This window comes from Lissotriton vulgaris, chromosome 3_2 (assembly GCF_964263255.1).
Source record: "Lissotriton vulgaris chromosome 3_2, aLisVul1.2, whole genome shotgun sequence".
Classification (NCBI taxonomy): Eukaryota; Metazoa; Chordata; class Amphibia; order Caudata; family Salamandridae; genus Lissotriton; species Lissotriton vulgaris.
This window is the reverse complement of record NC_141690.1, coordinates 330,094,487-330,112,559: the sequence shown is the minus strand read 5'-3', so window position 1 is coordinate 330,112,559 and position 18,073 is coordinate 330,094,487.

Here is an 18,073-nt window from a genome sequence, read left to right as displayed (position 1 = left end):
GTTTTCACTGTGTTACTGTGAGTGTTGGTACAAATACTTTACACATTGCCTTCTGATTAGCCTTGACTGCTCGTGCCAAGCTACCTAGAGGGTGAGCAGGGGTTATCTCAGAGGGTTCCCTCCTTACCCTGACTAGAAGCAAGGGTCCCTATTTGGACAGTGGTACCTACCTCTGCCAACTAGAGACCCCCATTTCTAACAACAGCTATGTAACCTCTTTAGACCTTATCGGATGAAATATTTGCTGAAAACACTAGATTGAGAACATCATCTGTATGACTATTCTTTCAAGTGAAATAATCTTTCAACAGTTGTTGATTCTCATTGCAAATGTTTCAGTAAACAGAGCTTGGTGTATTAGTTTTGTTGGTCGTTCTTCTTTCCGATTTTCCAAAAAAAGATAAACACTGAAAAGTGAAAGTGTTAAATGTCAGTGACCTGAGGTAGCTGGTAGTCAGGGGCAGAAGAGTGAGTCTGTTCACTGGTGTTGCCACTACTACACCAGAGCTAATGCTGATCTCTAATTGTTTCTTAATACAGGGATCTTATGTTGGTTTGTTGGACCCGGCCCTTTTGGCAGGTTCACCCCAAGACTTTTTGCTTTTTCCTAGCCTGTTTCTGTGACCTAGTGTTGGTGATTTTAGGCCTCTGCGCAGTTTTTCACTGTGGTACATTGTAAAGTGCTTGAGCTCTCTGTGAATGTGTAGTGAGTGACCTGCCCTCCCATAGGAATGAATGGGGAATATGTATGCCCATGGTAGTTCCTGATGTGTGGGGAGTGCAGGGTCGAGTTTGGTATGTGCGAACTCATGAGATTGAATGCTGCGTAATGATATATGCGGCATGAGTGTGTCTAGTGTAGAAGTGCCACTTCTAGAAGTTAAATGTCCAGGTAGGAATCATTCACAGTATAAATTTCACATTTATCAGTGTCATAACTATGATCACTCAATTAGAAAAGGTAACCGAGGGGTTTCAGAAACGACAATAATGAGTAGTATCAAAAATATATATTTATTTTTTGATTCTCAGTCATTGAATTTTTTGTATTTTTCAATTTTATCCCGAAATCAAAAATCTGGCAACATTAGACCACCAAAACCATATATCACAAATCATATGGTGGCAAATAAACACCTTTACCACATAGTGTGGACACAATAAAGGGACCACATGCACATTATTACATATGCAGCCTAATTCACAAATATTGTTTCAAGTGAATTATACAGTATGGTTGTATAAAAGGTGTTTAGGCGTCGACGTTTCAGTCCATGTTGGTCAAAAAGATCCGTAGGACCATCTTCAGGACAGAAAGAGTTGCACAGAGGTATCTAATACAAACATAACAACATAACAACATCAGTGAAACCCTAGGGTACACGGAGATTTAATGCAGCTCAATACAGAGAACAAAGTGACAAAACACTACACTAAGACATGACTAGGTGTGGCATGCACCGTCAAACAACCACCAAGTGCGTGTAAACCAACACACATATACAAATGTGCCAAAGAAAGGACCACGTGACTAGTGCCAGCAGGACTACGTTACTACAATACCAGGAAAGTTCAAAGTTCTACCTTGTTGATGCATACACTTAAAAGTAAGTTGACCCATATGCCATGAGTGCACTACTGAGTATAACCTGTTTAGTGTAAAGTACTTACACAAGACCAAAACGCCTCATAGGTCGTTCTGTGAATAAATAAATAAATAAATAACGCTGCGTGAGCTGAAAATTTCTCCCTCAGTTCAACACCCAAACGTGCATGAACGTAAAATAACTTACATTCTGGCGGCCGCCCGAAACTCTAAAAGACAAACGAGTCCATAATCAGGAACCTGCACACGCTAGAAATACCATTAATTCACTACTATCGTGCCTCAAACTTACTTGGATGACCAAGAAACGCCGGCTCTAAGAAGTCCGTGTGTCTTCTCCGGGTAAAATCGCGGAAGCCATCAACTTCCGCATACAGCGTAAATAACGTTAGGCGCCATGACGTCACTCTGCCAGTGAACTCGGCGGCCATCTTAGAGTGGTCTCGGAGGCTTACTTGTCTTGTGATCCTCATCATAACAAACCAATAAATAAACTTTACAACATATAAGCAGACTCGTACAACTAAACCAAAATTCAGTTTACAACAAGAAACATACAAAAACGTCCTCTACTACAGTCAGAATCATAATATTGATTATTAATTATCACATACAGCCGTATGTGATAGTCCAGATTCGAAAGACACTTACACTAAGGTAGCCAATGAATGCCATTCGATAAGAGTGTTCAGCCCGTTCTCTACTGTATCACATAACCAAATCAGTTTGTTCTCTCTTTGAGCAAGCAGTTTTTCCACATTTGGTCGTCTCTTTGTACCCTTTACACACTCAATAACAAACCATTTCATATCAGTGGGAGCATGTGACATGTTATTAAAATGCTCAACCAATGGCGCAGTTTGAATTTTGCATCTAATGCGAGACTGATGTTGTGTTATCCGTTTCCTTATTTCCTGTGTTGTTTTTCCTAGGTAATTAAGGCCACAAGGACACTGGATACAGTAGACCACATTTTTGGTCATGCAATTAGAATGATGTTTAAGCGTCATCTGTCTCCCATTAATGCAGCAGGTTTTAGTTATTTGTGTGGTAGCACAAGCTGTGCATCCACCACAGGGAAAGTGTCCGACAATGGGTGCCAGGCCCCATATGCTAGTTAGGGTGTTGATCTTGGGTTCCCTATAGGCTTTGACCAAATGGTCACATAGATTTTTTCCTCTTTTAAAAGCAAATCTAGGGATGGCTAGTTGGGGTTCAACCTTTTTGATCAAATGCCAATTGCGTTTGATGATCTTCGTGATTTCTGTGGATTCTGTACCAAAAGTCAGGACACATGTTATGGGTACTGTATCAGATGTAGTATTAGGGTTCGGAATTGTTAACTGCTTTTTTTGTAGGAGGGCTTGACGGTCATAAAACCAGGCACGCTTCATCGCATGTTTTACCAGCCGGTATGGGTATGACCGGGTCACGAGTTTTTCTTGCAAAATTTTAGCTTCCCTAAAATAATCTTCCCTCCTGGTACAATTCCTCCGGATCCGGAGGAACTGACCAAACGGGAGATTATCCCGTAGATTACGGGGGTGGTGGCTATTATACCTCAGAAGGGTATTTCTTGCCGTGGGCTTGGTATATAAACTCACGGCAAGTACCCCTTCGACATGTATGATGTTAAGATCCAGAAAATTCATGGCCTCACAGTTACTTTCCAGGGTGAATTGCAGGATTGCAGGTTCACATCCTTCGTATTGAGCCATCGGTGGAACTCTTCCAGCCTGTCCTTACTACCCTCCCAGACTATAATTCAATGACTGAGAATCAAAAAATAAGTATATATTTTTGATACTACTCATTATTGTCGTTTCTGAAACCCCTCGGTTACCTTTTCTAATTGAGTGATCATAGTTATGACACTGATAAATGTGAAATTTATACTGTGAATGATTCCTACCTGGACATTTAGCTTATATGATTCATATTACCCAGTCTTGGTGGGACTATTGGGTGGCTCTGTTCTAGTACTACTTCTAGAAGTTGGCATATTTGTGTAATTTGTGTCTGGCGTGTGATTGGCTGAGGCTGGCTGGTGAGCCTGGCTCCAAGAGTCTAGGAGGGTCTGCCCCGGTGGTGAATGGAGTGTTTAGCATGCTGATGTGAGGGGAGGAGTGAGCCTAGGCATGCTTGTGGATTGACCGTCTGGTTTAAGGGTCCTGAATGAGGCTGGGTTTTCCCCACACAATGCTGGCTCCACCCCCTGGGGTGCGTCTGATGCCCCTAGCCTGGTCAGTGAAAGGAATTCCCTATAACTAGTTCTAGCTGATTCTCACACTGCCTGCACCCTGCTAGACAAAGGAATTTACAGTATAAAAAGGGTCTGTGTCCCCTTACAAGTTGTTCTTATTTCTGACTTGAATCCTACCAGGGGCGTGCTGCTGCTTGGGCCCAGGGGAATCCCTGGGCCCTGCCCAGCCCCTGGATACCTGAGGAACTTGAAGACTGATGGACTTTCCCTAGGGACCTTTGCCTGTGGTCCCCTGCCTGCAGACTCCTGAGAACTTTTCTTTGCTTTTGCCAGGGCTTATTATAGCCGAAAGCGCCTGGAAGCGCTGTTTTTCCTGTTGTAGCGCTTGGGAGCGCTTTACTTTTAACTTTCTGGCAGAGCGCTGTGATTATCCCGTGTAGGGAAGCGCTCCTGCACTTTATGTGACCCCGAGTGCCTCGTGTGCGCTTTATTTTTATAAATTCGGGTGCTACCCCGTGTATGGTGCCACAGCGAGTGCCCACCTCGCTGGTACGTTTATTTTGTTAACCGAGGGTGCCCACCCCTCATTGCAGCCGTTAAAATCCAGAGATCGCCGCCGACGCGGCCTGCCTGGTTGTGTGCGGGGCCTGCGACGGAAGCGGAAGTGCGGCCGTGAGGAAAAGAGGAAGTGTGGGCTGTTGCGGGGCTCCCGTGTGCTGAGGGAGCCCCGAGTGAGGAAGAGTGGTGGCTGCATTGGGCACCGGGGCAGGCAGGAGCCTACTCTGCGCCCCGGTGCACTCACCCAGAAGAAGAGAGACTGATGCCGGGAGCCTTGCTGGCTCCACACTGAGTCCCGGTCCCGAGACAGGGGACCGGGCGAAGCAAGGAGACGTCCGTAAGGAGGAGAGGCTCCCAGGGACTGATGGAGCCCCGCTGGAGGCAGAGTCCATGAGGAGCGGGAGCTCCTCAGATTCCGCCGAGCCTGCCCCCGCAGCACCGAAGACCGGCGAGAGCACATGGAGCAGCCCGGTGAGTGCGGGCTGGGGCCGGGCTCTTTTCAGTGTAGGGCGGCCCCGGATGGCAGCGGGCCACCCCAACAGTGCCTAAAAAGTTTGTTTGGGCCCTTGTGTGGCCCCGTGAGGGCATGGTGCATTCCTAGAGCCTACACCGCTCCTACCTCTTGGGGATGTTTGTTTCGAGCGCCAGTGCGCTCCGTGGGGGCATATGCATTTTTGAGCCCGTGCTGGCTCCCCCTTTGGCTATGGTTGGTGGAGCCAGATGGTTCCAAACACGTGGCTGATTGTTTCCAGAGCCCAGGGCGGCACCCACATTATTGTGCCCTGAGCATTTAAAGGGCCATGTAGGATGTCCAGAAGGCCTATGAGTGTTTTAGGAGCCTGAGTGCTCCGACGGGCATTCCTTTTGTTCACGAGTCCCCAGAGGGGGATTCCAACGTTGGGCGGGTGTTATGACAGAGCCTGTGTGGCTCCAACGTTCTGCGCAGTGTGATGTCAGAGCCTGTGTGGCTCCAACGATTGAGCGCAGTTCTGGTCTAGGGTCAGTGAGGACCCTGTCGCAGTTTTTGATTCCCAGCTGCCCAGCAATTAGTGGGCAGCTGCACCGTTTAGGTCTTGAGATTGTTCTCAGGTGCCCAGCAAGTAGTGGGCACCTGCAACGTTTAGGTTTGCGCCGGTGGCGCACCCCTGACTGACGCTGGATGGCAGCGCGCCCTGACATTCTGGACACAGGGCTATTTAGTCCCTTTATTAGATGGGGGCTGGTATGTGATTTTATTTAGGCGCAATGTGATTATCTATGTGATGGTAATTGCCTAATGTGAGTTTTGTGCAATGTGATATGGTGCTAGGAAATGTAATGCATTTAATATGATTACGCACCTTGATCTTACACCTCTGAATGTTTTTAGGCATCATGTGGTTTTGCGGTATTGAGTTATGTTCTGGCACCTCTGAATGTTTTTATGCATCATGTGTCTTCCTTGATTTTACACCTTCTGAATGTGTTGGTTTATGCATCATGTGTTTTTCCTTCCCTGCACCTCTGAATGCGTTCTTGCTTATACCCCTAATTGTATTATGATACTTAGGTGGTTCTTTTTAGTACAGGTGGTCCTAGTGAGGTCCTGGTTCCCTGCGTGACATTCTCCTAAGGTGGTTAGGGTTGCGTAGGTGGTACTTACCTGTTCCCAGTAGTTACAGGATGTGATCTATAATTGTTATTTTGTGCTATACTTATTCTAAGTTCTAGAAGTGCTATTTCTTAAAGTGTTGATTCTGACAGTGGCCCATGTGGCCCTGTCCTGTACATAATCCCTTGTGAATACTGCCCGTGCCTGTTGGCACCCTGTATATTGTGGGATACTATCTGATGTGTTTTTACAATACAAACGTTATTTTATAATAACCTTGTGTGGAGTTCCTTTTTTGGTGTGCCTAGGATGTTGTTGCTGTTGTGTGCTGGCGCAAATGCTTTACACATGGCCTCCGAGTTTAGCCTTACTGCTCGTGCCAAGCTACCAGGGGGTGAGCAGGGGTTATCTTGGCGTGTGACTCCCTTGCCCTGACTAGAATGGTGCTTTCTGCCTAGCTTTGGCGTCAGCCTTAGCCAACCAGAAATAGCCAGTTCTAACATTGTTGGTCAGCGGTGCGGATTTGGACTTGTGTTTGCGCAGTGCCACAGCGACAACTGGCTGCATTACAAAACTCTGCAATTTTTTTTTAGATAGTCACATGTTTGGGATTATTGTTTTTGATTTTTGTTTTTCCTCAAGAGTGTCATTTTCAAATGGTGTTCCTGCTCTTTATGTTTAGTGGCAGATGAGAGAAAGTGACAGGGCGGGACGCCAGTAGAGGGGGAGGTTCCCATAGATTAGGAATCCCTTGCTGGGTCCAGTGCCCAATCCCTGTCCCTGTCCCTGTGTGGGTAGATGGAAGAGAGGGAGTGTGGAGGAGAAATGACTAGCTCAGGAGGGTGGTTATCGCCTGAGTGTAGTGTGTGTGTCTGGATTCCCCAGTATGGTAAGATCCAGTGGTGGCAGCTTAAAATGTGTTCCGTGCGTGAAGTCCCATTCCCAGTTCCCAGAGTATGGTGCCTGGTGCTCAGTAAGAGGGGTACAGGTTGAGAGTCAGGGGCAGTGATGAACTGTCTCACCAGTCTGGAGGGGGAGTGTGTGGATGAGTGGTGTTTTGAACTGGAGGAGTTGGTGTGAGTTTTTTTTAAGGAGCTTGCACGTGAGGTGTACCTCTGGTGGTGTGCAGGAGGTCCTGCAGAGGCACTGGACAAGAAGGTGGACGTCTGGCGGCGTGCTAGATGTCTTGCAGAGGCATTTGGAAGTGAATCTAAAAGTAGTGGCTTGTGTATCTGATGATCCTGTGTAGGGGAAGAGGTTCATGTGTAACCCAGCTAGCTCCCAGTAGGATGGTAGGGGTGTAGGGGCTCACGCCCTGTCTCAGTGGAGGCGGAGTGAGTGTGGGATGGTGTGTCCCACGTTGGCCCGAAACCCTAACTCAGGGCCTGGAGGGTTCCCTAAGGGAGCGCCATGTCAGGGGCCTAGGCTGTACATACAGGTCATTTGAGGAGGATCTTCCTGTGTCTAGAGGACGGGGAGTGTCTGTAACCAGAACTCTGGCGGTCCTGGTGTTGGGCAGCACCACTCATATTGGAGGGTGCAGAAGTCCTGGCTCACTGAGCATTTGGCCGTCTAGAGTGCTTAACCATTTGTGGGGCCTCTGGAGGTCGTTCTATGAGAAGGGGGGAGGCCAGGTTCAGGTTCAGCCTGACCTGGAGGGAAGGGCATCTGTACTCAGTGTCCTTACCGGTTTTGGCTTCTAGGGGTACCGCTCCAAGGTGGAAGGGTGCAGAACTCTGGAAGGGGGTGCAGAGGGACGGTGTACTTCTGACCCCGGTGCAACCTGAGGGTTTAGATCCTAGGTTGGGAGATTAGGAAGCTTCCAGGTCAAGAGGAATCTCTACCAAAGTGGATCAGCTGAAGAGACTGAGGGGGCTGCCCTTGCTGTGTGATCTGGGGCTCACCTGCAGTTTGTTGTTTCCAATAAGGTAGAGGAAAGGGGACTTTGCTGTGTGCTGTGTCCCCCCACCTGCTTGAAGAGGAACTGTGCTGTGTGCTTTGTACTTCAGAAGTGACATAGTTTCCAGGTGGTAGACCAGTGATGGAGTGAGGTCCTGATCTGGTAGGAGAATTGTGTTCTGGTGAGTGCTTCCCTGTGAGGGTGCGGAAACCCAGAAGTAGAGGTAGGGTGGGGCATTTTTGCCCGTGACCTCTGGTCAGCCTGAGGGTATGGTCCTTAGGTTGAAGGATCAGTGGTAGTTGTAGCTACACTGAGAGGAAGAGTGGAGAATGGCTATTGTGTGCCAGGGGTTACTGCCCCCCACTCTGTGGATTGGTTAGGACCTGTGATATCTGAATGGCTTAGGGCCTGGTCCTGGCTGTGGATGACTAGGGAGTACCAGTGGGGTATCCTAGTTGGGTCAGAGAGTTCTGGTTTGGAGGTAACCATGTGGATTCAGAGTGGCGAAAAACCGGAAGGTGTCCCTGCCGTGCGGGTCCGTGTCCGTGTTTTGTCGCCCAAAGCAAGGAAGCTCATCAGTGGAGTGATTGTTCTACCCTGCGTTTTGGCTGGATGGGGGTTGTGTTGGACCCGGCCCTTTTGTCAGGTTCACCCCGAGACTTTTTGCTTTTTCCTAGCCTGTTTCTGTGACCTGGTGTTGGTGATTTTAGGCCTCTGTGCACTTTTTCACTGTGGTACAGTGTAAAGTGCTTGAGCTCTCTGTGAATGTGTAGTGAGTGACCTGCCCTCCCATAGGAATGAATGGGGAATATGAATGCCCATGGTGGTTCCTGATGTGTGGGGAGTGCAGGGTCGAGTTTGATATGTGCGAACTCGTGAGATTGAATGCTGCGTAATGATATATGCGGCATGAGTGTGTCTAGTGTAGATTTGCCACTTCTAGAAGTTGGCATATTTGTGTAATTTGTGTCTGGCGTGTGATTGGCTGAGGCTGGCTGGTGAGCCTGGCTCCAAGAGTCTGGGAGGGTCTGCCCCGGTGGTGAATGGAGTGTTTAGCATGCTAATGTGAGGGGAGGAGTGAGCCTGGGCCTGCTTGTGGATTGACCGTCTGGTTTGAGGGTCCTGAATGAGGCTGGGTTTTCCCCACACAATGCTGGCTCCACCCCCTGGGGTGCGTCTGATGTCCCTAGCCTGGTCAGTGAAAGGAATTCCCTATAACCAGTTCAAGCCGGTTCTCACACTGCCTGCACCCTGCTAGACAAAGGAATTTACAGTATAAAAAGGGTCTGTGTCCTCTTACAAGTTGTTCTTGTTTCTGACTTGAATCCTACCAGGGGCGTGCTGCTGCTTGGGCCCAGGGGAATCCCTGGGCCCTGCCCAGCCCCTGGATACCTGAGGGACTTGGAGACCGATGGACTTTCCCTAGGGACCTTTGCCTGTGGTCCCCTGCCTGCAGACTCCTGGGAACTTTTCCTTGCTTTTGCCAGGGCTTATTATAGCCTAAAGCGCCTGGAAGCGCTGTTTTTCCTGTTGTAGCGCTTGGGAGCGCTTTACTTTTAACTTTCTGGCAGAGCGCTGTGGTTAACCCGTGTAGGGAAGCGCTCCTGCCCTTTATGTGACCCCAAGTGCCTCGTGTGCGCTTTATTTTTATAAATTCGGGTGCTACCCCGTGTATGGCGCCACAGCGAATGCCCACCTCGCTGGTACGTTTATTTTGTTAACCGAGGGTGCCCACCCCTCACTGCAGCCGTTAAAACCCAAAATTCGTCGCCGCCGCGGCCCGCCTGGTTGTGGGCGGGGCCTGCGACGGAAGCGGAAGTGCGGCCGGGAAGAAAAGAGGAAGTGTGGGCTGTTGCGGGGCTCCCGTGTGCTGAGGGAGCCCCGAGTGAGGAAGAGTGGCGGCTGCATTGGGCACCGGGGCAGGCAGGAGCCTACTCTGCACCCCGGTGCACTCACCCAGAAGAAGCGAGACTGCCGCCGGGAGCCTTGCTGGCTCCACACTGAGTCCCGGTCCCGAGACGGGGGACCGGGCGAAGCAAGGAGACGTCCGTAAGGAGGAGGGGCTCCCAGGGACTGATGGAGCCCCGCTGGAGGCAGAGTCCATGAGGAGCGGGAGCTCCTCAGATTCCGCCGAGCCTGCCCCCGCAGCACCGAAGACCGGCGAGAGCACATGGAGCAGCCCGGTGAGTGCGGGCTGGGGCAGGGCTCTTTTCAGTGTAGGGCGGCCCCGGATGGCAGCGGGCCACCCCAACAGTGCCTAAAAAGTTTGTTTGGGCCCTCGTGTGGCCCCGTGAGGGCATGGCGCATTCCTAGAGCCTACGCCGCTCCTACCTCTTGGGGATGTTTGTTTCGAGCGCCAGTGCGCTCCGTGGGGGCATATGCATTTTTGAGCCCGTGCTGGCTCCCCCTCTGGCTATGGTTGGTGGAGCCAGATGGTTCCAAACACGTGGCTGATTGTTTCCAGAGCCCAGGGCGGCGCCCACATTATTGTGCCCTGAGCATTTAAAGGGCCATGTGTTATGTCCAGAAGGCCTATGAGTGTTTTAGGAGCCTGAGTGCTCCGACGGGCATTCCTTTTGTTCACGAGTCCCCAGAGGGGGGATTCCGACGTTGGGCGCGTGTTATGACAGAGCCTGTGTGGCTCCAACGTTCTGCGCAGTGTGATGTCAGAGCCTGTGTGGCTCCAATGATTGAGCGCAGTTCTGGTCTAGGGTCAGTGAGGACCCTGTCGCAGTTTTTGATTCCCAGCTGCCCAGCAATTAGTGGGCAGCTGCACCGTTTAGGTCTTGTGATTGTTCTCAGGTGCCCGGCAAGTAGTGGGCACCTGCAACGTTTAGGTTTGCGCCGGTGGCGCGCCCCTGACTGATGCTGCATGGCAGCGCGCCCTGACATTCTGGACACAGGGCTCTTTAGTCCCTTTATTAGATGGGGGCTGGTATGTGATTTTATTTAGGCGCAATGTGATTATCTATGTGGTAGTAATTGCCTAATGTGAGTTTTGTTCAATGTGATATGGTGCTAGGAAATGTAATGCATTTATTATGATTACGCACCTTGATCTTACACCTCTGAATGGTTTTAGGCATCATGTGTTTTTGCGCTATTGAGTTATGTTCTGGCACCTCCGAATGTTTTTATGCATCATGTGTCTTCCTTGATTTTACACCTCTGAATGTGTTGGTTTATGCATCATGTGTTTTTCCTTCCCTGCACCTCTGAATATGTTTATGCATCATGTGTAGGGCTCCCGGTTTTCCGTTTTTACGGATATATACACATAAATACAGACGGAAAACTATTTTTCCATTGTCTGTATTTATATTTAGAAACTGAAAAATACGAGTAAAACTGTGCATGAACGAGGTCACCTTCTGGCATCTGCTAATCAACAGTGAGGAAGCACACCTCGGGCGGCGCTCGTTAAGCTCCTCTGCTACAATCTACTGGCGCCAAGTGAATCACTCGCCTCAAAGACATACACTTGCACACTTGCAGTGCACATTATGTTAAATGCAGACGGCCCGTTGTCATTCTAAATGTGATAATCATCTGCAGTCAGAATGACAATGGGCTGTCCAAAGCCTGTGCAAGGGTAACTAAGCACTTCAACACTTTCAGGTCGAGTTCACGCTATATAAAACTGTTTCTCAACTAACAATTTCTCCTCTCATTAATGTTCTAATAGCGCCACCGAGCTCCATACGAAGGTGGTGTGCTGAGAGGGGCTGTGTGGGATTGGGTTTGCAGCTGTACAGGACATATGCTTTTTGTAACAGATTGCGTTGGGATAACCCGGATGTCGTGTAGGGTTATTGTGAAAGACTGGGCGCTTTGTCGGTGTTGGTCCTAAGGGTTTAAGTATGCAGTGTTTTTTTGAAGAGTTGAAATGATAGGTTACGGTGTAGGGAAGGAGGTGTGTGGGGTTTCATTGACGAACAGCCTAACTACTGAGAACAGTGGGCAGTACTGTGTGGGTGGTTTTCGAGGCGTTTGGTAGGAGTACGTGCAGTGTGTTTGATGCTCTTGGTGACATTAATAGTGTAGGTGTTATGTGCAGAGGTTGTGAGATGGGAAGCAATATATGCTTTCTATAGGCGGTGGCAATTTTGTATGTGGTTTTCTGTGCGGTGTTTTGGGTCTGATATGCAGGCCAATGTTAATTAGTGAATACATTTCGGTGTATGTTTGGGGAAGCGTTTCACACTCTGGCATCCAAGCAAGGAAGCACACACGCAAGGAGAGAGTGAGAGCACATAGACATATTTTAATTGAAAAGGAGACGCATGCAAACCGTAAGCCGTATTGTAAAGTAGAATCAGAGAATTGTTTACATGAATTCAAACGGCAAGGACAAGCAGGGCAGCTTCAAACTGATCCAGCGTGGAAATGCTAGCAACAGTGTGAATTTGGGTAGAGTAGACACAGTGCATTCAGAATCGTAAGGAGACATTCAAGCAAATAGAGTACGATATTCAGGAATCTCTTCAGGTGTCTTTAAAAGGGAATGTGGGCATGTAGAATTGAGCAGAAACTCAGTGGGTTCAGGGAAACCATAACCTGAATCAAAGGGACACAGACAGTTTTACCTTCCTCCTGAGGTTAATGCTGGCAACACAGGAAAAACAGTCACAGGGGTAACAAGCGCTATATAAATACAAACCTTTTTTCCTCCTCTATCCTTCTGCTATCATTCCGAATAACTGACTAACCTATCCACCACTTAAAATGTACTTGCATGTTTCACTATACAAATTCAACACTAATCCTCTATGGGTGCCGGAGTAGCTTGCTACTCGCCAAAAAAGCGCTTTGACGCCTAGTCAGGGGTAGTAAGCGCTATATAAATGCAATTACAATACAATACAATAAACACTGAACAAAGCACGGGCCTTGAGAAAGCTGACACTGGCCCATCTTGCCTGCTGCCACCAGGCCCATGTGCGGGGGGGGGGGGGGGGGGGGTGCCAGGAGCTGTTTACACAGGAGGGGGGCCTGGACTTACTCAAATCCAGAGCAAGAGAGGGGCATGCAATGAATTTATTGTATATTGTAGAAGTAGTGCAACACTAAGTACCAATGCCTTCAACTTCAAGCGTAGAAAGGCATTTTATGTTCGCTGTGTTTTCAATTTAAATAAATGTGGAAAAATACTAGCTGTAGCGTCGTCTTTTGCGTGTGGCAAAAATAAATGTGGAGAAATACAGAAAAAATGCCCAAAAAAGAAATACAGATAAATACAGACGGAAATGGCAAAAAAATAAATACCATAAAACCGGGAGCCCTAATCATGTGTAATGTGTTCTTGCTTATACCCCTAATTGTATTGTGATACTTAGGTGGTTCTTTTTAGTACAGGTGGTCCTAGTGAGGTCCTGGTTCCCTGCGTGACATTCTCCTAAGGTGGTTAGGGTTGCGTAGGTGGTACTTACCTGTTCCCAGTAGTTACTGGATGTGATCTATAATTGTTATTTTGTGCTATACTTATTCTAAGTTCTAGAAGTGCTATTTCTAAAAGTGTTGATTCTGACAGTGGCCCATGTGGCCCTGTCCTGTACGTAATCCCTTGTGAATATTGCCCGTGCCAGTTGGCACAATGTACATGTGTGAATTTTATCTGATGTGTTTTTACAATACAAAAGTTATTTTATAATAACCTTGTGTGGAGTTCCTTTTGTGGTGTGCCTAGGATGTTGTTGCTGTTGTGTGCTGGCGCAATTGCTTTACACATGGCCTCCAAGTTTAGCCTTACTGCTCGTGCCAAGCTACCAGGGGGTGAGCAGGGGTTATCTTGGCGTGTGACTCCCTTGCCCTGACTAGAATGGTGGTTTCTGCCTAGCTTTGGCGTCAGCCTTAGCCAACCAGAAATAGCCAGTTCTAACATGGTTCATATGTGATTTGAGTATGACATTTGTAGTATCTAATGTATACCTTGATGGACCTTTCAGACAATCTACATTTCTGACTTGTTTCTGGCATTGCATGAATTCAAAAATCAAATAATTGATCTGGTTTGATGGCATGAGTTTACTAATCAGCAGAAGACCTGAGTGTCTGAGTCGCATGGTTGCTTGATGTTAGAGTATGTTCCTTCTACACTGTCCCTTGATCGTGCACACCCCCGTGGGTTGCTGGCGCAGATACATGCGGAATTGTCCCAGCACTGTTGCAGCTTGTCCAGAATATTGATGCTTTGATATTGTTGCAGCGGAAAGGTAATAATTTTTCCTTATCACAATTAAAACAACTGGACTCAGATGAATTATATACAACTTCCTCATTACCATAAATCACAGACCTCCAATGGATCTTTTTGTTGAGCTAACAGGGACTAGAACACCTGGAGAACGTGTAGCAATTTCTTTATGAGCTCCTAGGAATAAAGAATTGCCAACACATGCCTACTCCATTACCTTTGTCAGACATTGAAACACGAACCTTGAGACAAGAAAAATGACTAAAAGAAAGAGACAAAATCGATAAAGATAACTCATGTAAAGCATTTATGTAAAGCCTTATTTGAAAGGACAGATCATGAAATTGCATTTAGAATCTGATTTATTAACAAGTAATTAATACAAGTAGCCTCAAAATATAATACAGGATATAATAAACATTTGCAGGTTTTATGAGGAGAGAGAAAGAGAGAGAGAGAGAGAGAAAAAAAAAACCCGTAGGGTTTTCATTGGTCAGTTATAGTGGGCTACTCATAGGGTGGTCAATACATCACCAAGAAATTCAGAAGATTAAGTAATCCTTTTGCAAATTTATTAGTTTTATTAAGTACAATTTGTATTTAATTTCCGTCCCTTTCCATGGAAGTAGGTGAAACTTCACTTTGCTCATAGTCTGTACGTTCCAAAGCGATTTTTCTGGGTTTGCAATAATATGGCTACATTTCTGTCAAAAGTATATCCAATGTTTACAATACAGAAAGGACCAATGCTGAATCAATTACAAATGTGGAATGCACCACCGAGTTCCAGAATGATTATGTCCATCCAATACTTGTAAGTCCAAAATGTCTTTATTCTTCATATCAAAAATTGTTTAAACAGCCAAACAGCCAACGCGTTTCATCCAACGTCCATGGACTTCCTCAGGGCATAATATCTAGTTATATTCTTCAATGACTGATGTCATTTTGATCAACACTGTTTGGTTCCTGTACCCCAGTGTATGTCTTCAATTTGAACTTTTCCCTCCTGCATCCAAGGTAAGTTCAATGTTATTCGGCTCCTGTGCCTCTGTAACTTTCAAACGGGCTGCAAGGCTGAACCATGCTTGAAGACCACATGAATGATGTGAAGAATAAAGAAATTTAGGAATTACAAGTATTGGATGGATATAATCATTCTACACGTCTAAATCGGTGGTGCATTCCACATTTGTGATTGATTCAGCATTGGTCTTGGAGACTGCTCTCTGGAAACAGCAGGAGTAGTGGATGTGCACACCCCATGATCACAATACTCGAAACATTGGGCTAATTCTGGGGGATTTTTTCTTTGGGGGTGGTGTGTTACATATGCATTTTTATGTGGATGTTTCGCTTGCTGTTTTGTCTTGGTATTGTAATACAGAAAAGAAACTTCATGAAAACTTCTCACAGTGGATAAATTGACTATATCATATGATTTTTCACTTAAGTCGGAAAGAAAAGCATTTTAGGACCACATAAAATGTTGCTGTATCATTGTCATGTTATTACTATTATAAAACACAGAATAATAAATAAATGCATTTCTACATCTCTTGATTAATTCAATTATTATTCTTTAGATACTACATGTCAATATTAGGTGCTACTAAAAAACTTCTTTTATAACGTAATTTTTTGCACATTATCATATTCAAAGCATGGTTTGCGTGTCACTTTGAAAAACACATTTAATACATAAATGTTAAAGAAAGCTGCAGCTTTGCATCATATTGATTATTACTAAATAAGCATTTAAGCATTTCAGATTCTTAATTATGCAGACATTTATTTCAATTTGAATGCATATTGGAATATTATCGTCACATCTCGCTCTATGTTAACTATATTTTGTTTATGTTCATATCACGTAAATACGTACATGTTTACTTATCATTGTTTTTGTCTTTATTTAAGTTTTCGTATTATCATTTTTGGAACACTTTTACGATGCAGTATGAGGTCTCACGTTTTTCGACTTAGCCAGTTAACATGTTTTCATCATTGTCGTAAATATTTTTTAATAGTAGGAATTGATAGAGGCAACCATCATTTAACATTTACGCTCCATCAATATTGATTACCCAGGTGGAACCTTCTATTGTGGCTTGCGGACTAAGTTCTTACTCTCCATTTCATATTCTCGATCATTTACATTTTTGTAGGACTACCTCTTGATGGTGCATACACAATGACTCCATACTTACGCAACGTGTTGCAATATTTTAGTAGATTATTGACTGTGAAGGAAGGAGTTTCTCTGTATTGGTCTGGTAACTATTTCTTGAAGAAGGCGATCTGAGGAAACGTGTCATCTGTAGCTATTATGCCTAATGATATCAAGAAGTGGTCTGTAAAAACATTGTATATTTACTAGTTATTCCAATAGCATTTTCTTCTCTATGTACCTTGATTGCGTTGCAAACAACACTGTTTTTGAACATGTTGTTTATAATACATCTAACTGTATTTCAGTATATCGGATGCTTATCTATTCTTTATGGAGTACTATATATTTTATTATTGCACTCAAATACATTTCACAATCATGTAACTTTGTGTAGATAATGTTTGTGTAATAATGGTTGTGTGCTCCAGACAAGTTGGGATTAATTTATTTGATATTGTCTATACTAATACCATACTTACACTTCCTGGTAGCAGAAGTGTAGTCTGTTGTAGCACCAGTCTTAACTTGTTCTAATTTAACACTGACCACAATATTTGGGTATTGTGTGGGTATTTAAATTTTCTCTGCTACCTTTGTGATAATCTGTTGTCTCAACTTTCTGCGGGGGTGCATAGGGTGAACGAGAGGCAAAAGAGAGGCAGAAGCAGAAGAGGTTTGAGCCTCAGCATGTGCTCAACATCCTGTGGTTCATGGCTATCTCCCCGCGCCTAAACAAAATGAATATGACTTTGTGCGATGTAACTGGTGCTCATGTAAAGCGCTCCAAAACATTTGGGTTGAATGCGTGCAATATAAAAACTGGAAAAAAATGAGGAGGCAAAGAATGAGAAGGGCATCAGCGAAATAGGTAGCAGCAGGAGAAATCTGCTCAGGCAGTCCAGTATCTATCAAGGAATTGCACATGCTGCCATCAGCTTGACAGGGGTGTCCTGTGGTGTCATCAGGTTCAAGGTGTGAAAGCATCTGAGAGTCAGATTGTTCACCATACGAGAGGAGTTCACTGGAGTCACCTCAAAACACTCAAAAGTAGGAATTCCTTGTGATGCCATGACCCTCCCTCTAGCTGTGACCATTGTTCCTTTGATATCATCAGTGATGACATATGGATGCAAATTGTTTGGGTCATCCTTGCGACTTTTACAGTCTTGCGCCAACACCTTGTTGCCTTGATATAGATGTGATGATCTGGCATGCCGAAGTCTATCAGCATATTTCTTTGTTTTGTCCTTAAACATAGTGTAAAAATTGGATTTCGGGTTGGACGAGAAGTGTACCCTGTCCAAGCAGGAACCACAATCCGAGTCAAGGTAAGTCACAAACACACCCTAAATTAACCCGTTCTCATCCCCTGGTAGCTTGGTACAGAGCAAACAGGCTTAACCTAAGTAGGAAAATGTCAAGTATTTGTGCAAAAGGTAAAGCAGTGAAAACCCCACAAAAAAATATACCACACCTTGTTAGAAACATAGAGCTTAATTTAATGAACAAAACAGGACCAAAATGACAAACATCCAAAAAGTAGAACTGGAGTTATGAATTTATAAAGAATATTCTGAAATATAGTGCTTAAAAGCATAAAGTGCGAACTGGGGCTATCTGGCTGTGTTTGACCAGAATAAATGTGAAAGTTCAGGCCAATCATGATAGAGCGCGGGTCAGATAAAGGGAGAAGCCATGGTCCTCTGCAAAGTACCTTTTTTGTGTTGATGCCGAGGAAGATGCAAGGAGCAGAGGAGGCGATGTGTCGTAGACGATCCTTAGGGTGGAGGCGATGCATTGGTGCTGAGCTGCGCAAAGTCGAAGATGTAATCTAATGTAAAGGGCACTT